Consider the following 7,507-nt stretch of genomic DNA (forward strand, 5'->3'; position numbering starts at 1 on the left):
AAGATTTTGTGGTATCCACTAGTGTAAATATTTTAAATTGACGATCGAATTTGTTCATTGTATTCATATAGGATCAAGGAGTGTAGCTGTAAAAAATAATCAAAATCGGAATTAAAACTACCGTTAAATCGTGATTTTCGTTTATTACCGTCGAAAAGTTTTGTCCCGTTACTTGATCTTTGAATGTTTGTTTGTTTGTTGTAATTTTTGACGTATGAGATCTCGAAGTATATACAAACAAGTTTGACGGTTAGATCATTGAAATTAGTTTCGTAAAATGTGTATCCTATCAAAATGATAGATTTTAATAGAATCATACATTGTGACAAAGAAAATAAAGTAATCATACATAATTAAAAACATTTGAAGGAGGCGGGAGATTAAAAGTTGGAGGGCTGCCAAAATTTTGGCATAGCGCCCAAAATCTCCTCCTCTTCATTTCTCTATCGCAGCTTCTCTGCCTTTCCTCTTCAGAAATTTCCAAGCGTCTCCACCCCTGCATACCCGAGCCAATTCCACCGTTTTTTTTTGGTTTCTACTACTAACCCTAGGTGTTTCTTCACTTCTTTTTCTCTGCCTGTGTTCCTCCCCGCGCCTTCCTCTCCCTCACTCTCAGTTAGTCATCATCATTCACACCACTTACTCTTGCAGCCTTGCAAACCCTCACAGGTTGCAGCCTTGCAACCTCGCGTCAAGCACTTGCCGGCCTCGCCGTCTCGACAGCCATCACAGAGGTAAAAATCTGCTGCCCTTTTCCCCCAATTTCATAAGTCTCTGTTTTTTAAAGTTAATTAATTTCTTATCACAGAGCCCACCTTAATTTCTCATATATATTTTTTCAGTTAGTTAATTTTAATCTCTAGCTCTCTGCGAATTCTGAAAAATATCCATTTGTTGTGCACTTTAATCAAGCATTTGTACCTTAATATGGGTTATAGAATGCGGCAAGAGGTCATAAAATGCTGCATGCACATTAGAAGAGATTAAACCAACCTTGTTTGATGAATGACTGTAATAAAAAATATTTTTATGTTGCTGGGACGAAATTGGGAAGAGACCTATATCACATTCACATACACACACCTTTTTTATGTTATACTCAGAAGATAAATTAAATTGAGTACCTTAATTTAGGTTCTGAAATCGACCAATTACAAAAGCATGTGCATTATTCTCCAATTCTCCATGTGTATAATTCATGGCGTCCCCAATCCCTCCTACTCTAATCCTCCATTTGATTAAAGCTTGTTTTAGTTTCTGTGCTTGTACCTTGGTGTTTGGGGATCTTTATGATGCCATCTTTGTGTAATATTCTCCCTTTTGTCCTGAAAAAGGAAATTAAATTTTGTTCACCTTAATTGGGGGAAGGCGCATATTGAATCATTGAAGTGGAGTAGCAGTTTGGTGACTGAGTGCAGGGGATGAAGGTTTTATTCCTTTTGGTAGGGCATTTAGGATTGATTATACATTCAATTTCATGTATACCTACTAAAAAAAAAATTCTTGATTGGAATTTGAGTTAAGATGTGTTTAAATTTGTATAAGATTGTCTAAATTTAGTTACTTTCGGTGCTAAATTATGTTATAGGTTTCCTATAAGAGGCTGAGTTGAAATTACTTGGTGTCTATGAATGCTGCAAAGAGGTATAGGAACTGTCTCAAAGCATGTGGGTTGCATTTCTTGTTTACAAGTGATTAAAAGTTGTTTTGTATAGGTTACTCCAGGAGTTTGTTGAAAAGCATGAAAATGGGTTCAAAGTGGTGTATGTTTTGGCTGGCTGGTTGAAGAGCGATCCTTCAAGCTACCATCTAAGGCTTGTTTCTGGGCCTAAATTTACAGGTGACATTTACTTGTAGACTAGTATGTATGTTTACTTGTGCTGATATATTTTCAAGTAAAATCTAATAAGGGCAGGGAGCATCCAATTATATTCCCCTTAAAAAGAACACTATGATTTTAAATCAATGGCGATCTTCCTGGTTATATTAGATGCAATATAACATGTTAAAAGAGTGAGAGAAGTAGTTTGGAGGGTTAGAAACACTTCCAATCTGTTTGTTATATCAGCTTCTTGTATGGTCTTTAATGTGCATTCTGTTCTAGTAAGGCTCTTGTTTCTGCTTCTCATCTGTTTGTTATATCAGCTTCTTGTACGCAATTTTTCAGGACAATGTTGCACTTATTGTTAGATTAGAAATGGTACAGTGTTTATTTCAAATTCTACAGCCTTATATCCTAAATTCTTGAGTGCTGACTGCTGACACAGTTGTCTCTTTCGGCCACAGTCAAATACCCATTTACATGCAAATATAAAAAATCCAGACATAAAATTGTTGCAGGTGCTGTGTGTAAAATGCAACTCTTCCTTCTGTTAGTTTTGTGTTTAAGGAGCAAAATTGACTTAATTTGCTTCTTTGTTGATACAAGGTTGTAACCCTCATCCATGCACTTGAGAAAATTTCCAAGTTGAAGATTCCCTTGCTGATTTGAACTCTGTGCCTCAGAGGTTAGCCTTCTGCTGTTACTGACTGGCTTCTGACACTATGGTGAAATAATTGATAAGCTCCCTGATTTTCCATTTACGATTTTGTGTACTCCTTTATTGATCCATGTTTCTCTTCAACTAATATACCTAACTAGAAATATTAATGTTTATGTATTGACTTTTGGTATTATTCCTAGCAACCAACCCTTCTTTTTCCAATATATTTTTCTTCTCAACTTTGGCGAATATTGATTTCTATTTGGGATAAGAAATGAATGTTAGACTGATATTTGCATCCAACATTGTAGTGATCCTTATACGTTCAAAAGCAAGGGCAGAGTTGAGATTTTTCCCAACAAGGAAGCTGATAAATCGGGCATATTGCAGACAATCAAGCTTTCTCATTCATTGAATCTGGTAAGGCTAATGTATCCTTACTGATTGATTCTCTACACCTTTTTTTTTTAATTCTTAACTCCTCCTGAACATTTTGCATTGCTACTTAGTTGCTTTCTTCTTGCAAGGATTTGAAATCTGGAAAGCTTTTGGTTTTTGTGATCATTTTCAAGTGCTGAAAAGTTTTTTTTTTTTCCTTTGCAGGTAAGTGCATATGCAACTTTTTTTCAGTCCTATGGCGTCGAGGATCACCAACATGAGAAGAAGAATCCTGAAACCAAGGAGCCTTTGTTCTCCAACTTTACACCATTCTTCTTTGGAAACTATTTGTTGTGGTTTTTTCTTTTTTGTTCGGATATCTTGTATGTACATTTTCATATATTTTATAATTAAATACTTTTTCTTGGTTTATTAATTATTGTTTCTAATTTAATTACAATATTTATAAAAAATTAAATAAAAATTATTTTTGCCAAAAAAAAAAAGCATGGGTTTGCGCGACGAAGAAGAAACATATGTTGTGCAAAACCTTTTTGCGCGACGTAGTCTGCGTCGCGTAAAGTCACTTTGCACGACATAGGCTGCATCGCTCAAAGTGACTTTGCGCGACGCATGTCCCTGAGTCGCACAAAACCTCTTTGCGTGACGCAGCCTATGTCGTGCAAGGTGACTTTGCGCGATGCAGACTACGTTGCGCAAAGAGGTTTTGCGCGATGCATATTTCTTTTTCGTCGCGCAAACCCTTCTGTCACTGCCTTGACGCGACGGTTAGTGCGCGACGAAGCTCCGTTGCACTAAGTTTTGCACGACATTTTTTTGACTTTGTGCGACGAAGGACCTGCGTCGCGCAAAGTGTTTTTTGTACTAGTGTCAACGACTACGAAGTGCAAGAAAGCAAGGACAAAGGCTTGGAGCTTTGGCCACATGAATATGCCACATGTTGTGCCACCCATGACGTAATCACCTTTACTAACGAAGACTTGCTACTAGGGTCAAACCTTCACAACCATCATCTCTTCGTTTCTGGGTATGTGAAGGATCACAAAGTCAACTGCATGCTTGTGGATGGTGGTTCTGCCATAAACATCATGCCAAAGTCAACAATGACTACAATCGGCATTAAGGTGGGTAAACTGACCCAAAGCCGTCTGCTAATTCAAGGTTTCAACCAAGGAGGACAAAGAGTGATGGGCATGGTCTGCGTGAAGATGACCATTAGCGAACTCAAGTTGAGCACAATATTCCATGTGATTGATGCGAGAACTTCCTACAATTTGCTCTTGGGAAGGCCTTGGATCCATGAAAATGGAGTGGTGCCGTCCACCCTCCACTAATGCTTAAAATAATATCGAGAAGAAGTGAAGGTGATATAAGGTGACACCAAGCCATTCATCGAAGCCAAATCACACTTTGTGGACACCAAGTTCTATATAAATGAAGATACGATATCTGAAGCTCTTCCAAAAGAGATTAAGTCCACAGGCAAAGCCGTACCCAAAAAGAAGGAGTGGCAAACCATGCCTAAAGAGTAAGAAGGGGAAGCCATGCCATCTTTAAGCAAAAACGACGATGAGCCTACTAAGCCCGCAACAATCAAAGGGAACGTGATGCCCTCAAAATGATCAAACACACCTGTTTTCCAATACATCTCGATGTTGAGAATAAAGAGTGGGCAATCCCCATTCGAAACAAGCAAAGCGGACACACAACTGCACAAGGACAACATAAACCTGCTCAAGGCAAATGCAGTTTTACCTCTGATATAGCTAGGCGATGCTAAAATCTCAAAGCCACCGTAAGGCTTCATACAACCCCTGCTAAAAGGGACGGAACCAAGTTCCTTTCCAACCAAGAAGACCAAAGAAGGCTTTGACCCAAACGCCTACAAACTCATGTCAAAGGCTGGGTACGATTTCACTTCCTCTTCAAATCTTGGAAAGAAGAATGCAAACATCGTCAATGACAAAGAATGTGATCTCACCGAGACTCAAAAGAAATTGAAGAAGCATGGTTGCAGAGTTAACAACAACAAAGCTGGACTTGGCTTCACACCAAATACACCCATGAGGATTTTAAGAACAGCGAAAAACGCTAGCGCTTAACACATCAGCGTAAGTTTTGAACAAAATCAAGAGGAGCCTAAACCCGTCTCTCCAACATCAGTCTTCGATAGGTTGAATAGTTCAAAATGCAGAATTTCGGCACTTGATCGCATTGGAGGTCAAGAACAAATTTTCATCTTCAAACGGCTTAACACGCCAACATCCCAAAGCTCTGTCTTCAAAAGGTTGTCAAAACCTAAGAAACAAAGCAACACAGCTAGCTCTCCTCCTTGATGGTCTGCCTTGGAAAGACTTGTAGAGACCAAGAAGATTTCTAGAAATAGGAAGACAATGCCAAATGACGAAAAGAGGAAGACAATGCTAAATGACAAAAAGAGCTCGACAGTCTAGTAAGAAAAGATGGCGTTCGTAGCTCGATTCTTTTAAGGATGAAGCACTAAGCAACCTTAGAAGTGGACACAAAAAGACAACTGAAGGTAAAAAAGTGCACCATCATCCACATTGGTGAATCTACATGCCAACAAGCCCAAGTGGATGACACTGAAGAGGAGGTCCAAGACATTTTCCACATCACGATCCAAGAGGATGAGGAAGATGAAGTTCTTGAAGAGGATGTCACTACTACGTCACCACAACTCGAAGACCGGTTAGGGCAAGCCATGGTTAATGTTCTCAAGGAGCTCAAATTAGGCACAAGCGAAGAACCAAAGCCTATCTTCGTAAGTGCATTACTAAGCGCAGATGAGATCAAAGAATACTACCAACTACTCTTGGAGTACAAGGACATCTTTGCTTAGACCTACAAGGAAATGCCCAGCCTTGACCCTACCAATGCTATGCATCATCTGGCAGTTAAGCCTGGAACGCGATCGATAAAGCAAACTCAAATACGATATTGATCCGAACTCATCCCACAAATTGAGGCCGAGATTGACAGGCTAATCGGAGCAAGCTTCATTTGAGAAATGCAATACCCTAAGTGGATCTCTAACATTGTCATTGTCCTTAAAAAATCTGGACAAATACATGTTTGTGTAGACTTCCGAGACCTTAACAACGCTTGCCCAAATGATGACTTTCCTTTACCAATCATTGAAATAATAGTGGACACAACCGCTGGCCATGAAGCACTATTATTCATGGATGGCTTATCTGGGTATAATCAAATCCGCATGGCTCCCAAAGACGAGGAACTAACAAGCTTCCGCACCCCAAAAGGTATTTATTGCTACAAGGTAATGCATTTTGGTTTAAAGAACCATATATCAACGCGCTATGCAGAAGATCTTCAATGAAATGCTACATAAAAATGCAGAATGTTACGTAGATGACGTAGTTGTCAAGACCAAAAAGAAATCTGATCACTTGAAGGATTTACGAATGGTGTTCTACAAACTATGACACTACAACCTCAAGATGAACCCGTTAAAATGTGCATTTGGTATCACCTCTGGGAAATTCCTCGGCTTTATTGTCAAGCACTGTGGTATTGAAGTGGACCAGAAAAAAATTAAGGCCATTCAAAGCATGCTTGAGCCGAGGAATCTACACGAGCTGAAAAGTCTATAAGGGCGGCTTGTCTTCATAAGACGATTCATCTCCAACCTCGCCAGACACTGTCAACTTTTCAATCAACTAATAAAGAAAGATGCTTCATTCATATAGGATGACACATGTCGTAAGGCATTTGAAAGCATAAAAAGGTACCTGGCAAGCCCACCTATTTTAGGAACACCCATGCCTGGAAAGCTGCTTAATACATTGTTGTGCAAAAAGGTTCCCTTGGAGCACTCTTGGCCCAAGAAAACAAAGACAAAAAAGAAAGAGCCCTCTACTACCTAAATAGAACTCTCACTAGCCTCGAGCTCAACTATCCACCAATTGAGAAGATGTGCCTTACCTTAGTTTTTGTCATCCAAAAGCTTAGACACTACAGACATACTTACACTATCCACTTGGTTGCCAAAGCTGACCCAGTCAAATATGTCATGTCCAAGCCAATTTTGACAGGGTAACTAGCGAAATGGGCATTACTTCTCAATTAGTACGAAATCATCTGCATTTTAGCTAAAGTCATCAAGAGATAAGTACTAACAGACTTCCTTACCGATTATCCAATCTCAGTCGATTGGAAAATCTCAAACGACTTGCCTGACGAGGCGGTGTTTTACGTCGACATCTTCTCGACATGGACAATGTTCTTCGACGGATTCGCATGAGCAGACGGAGTGGGGGCATGAGTAGTATTCATGTCACCACAAAGATAAATACTACCCTATTTCTTCTGGCTAAGCAAGCTATGCCCCAACAATGTTGCTGAATACTAATAGCTAATTATCAAACTCCATATGGCTGTCAACATGGAAATCACAATGCTAGAAGTGTATGGCGACTCCAAGCTTATAATCAATCAACTCTTGACTGAATATGAAGTGAGGAAGGATGATCTCATCCTATACTTCTACCTAGCAACTCAACTGCTCCGAAAGTTCGAGGCCATGATGCTAGAACATGTGCCAAGAAAAGAAAATCAAATGGCAAACACTCTCGCTAACTTAGCCT

At 39.4% G+C, this 7,507-nt stretch overlaps 1 long non-coding RNA gene across 3 annotated transcripts; it reads left to right on the forward strand.

Moving 5' to 3' along the window:
• The first annotated feature begins 403 nt into the window (after window positions 1–403).
• On the forward strand, window positions 404–3,293 carry LOC125470465. 3 transcript variants are annotated; one of them, XR_007252728.1, is made up of 6 exons: window positions 404–734; window positions 1,589–1,644; window positions 1,716–1,840; window positions 2,168–2,507; window positions 2,795–2,903; window positions 3,087–3,293. It is a non-coding gene; the product is annotated as an uncharacterized LOC125470465 (long non-coding RNA). The 3 variants fall into 3 exon arrangements; XR_007252729.1 differs by lacking the exon at window positions 1,589–1,644; XR_007252730.1 differs by lacking the exon at window positions 1,589–1,644 and having other exon boundaries at window positions 2,429–2,507.
• The last annotated feature ends 4,214 nt before the right edge of the window (window positions 3,294–7,507 follow it).

Source organism: the organism of the source record quoted next, unplaced genomic scaffold (assembly GCF_019419815.1).
Source record: "Pyrus x bretschneideri cultivar Hongxiangsu unplaced genomic scaffold, Pyrus_bretschneideri_v1 Contig5, whole genome shotgun sequence".
Classification (NCBI taxonomy): domain Eukaryota; kingdom Viridiplantae; phylum Streptophyta; class Magnoliopsida; order Rosales; family Rosaceae; genus Pyrus; species Pyrus x bretschneideri.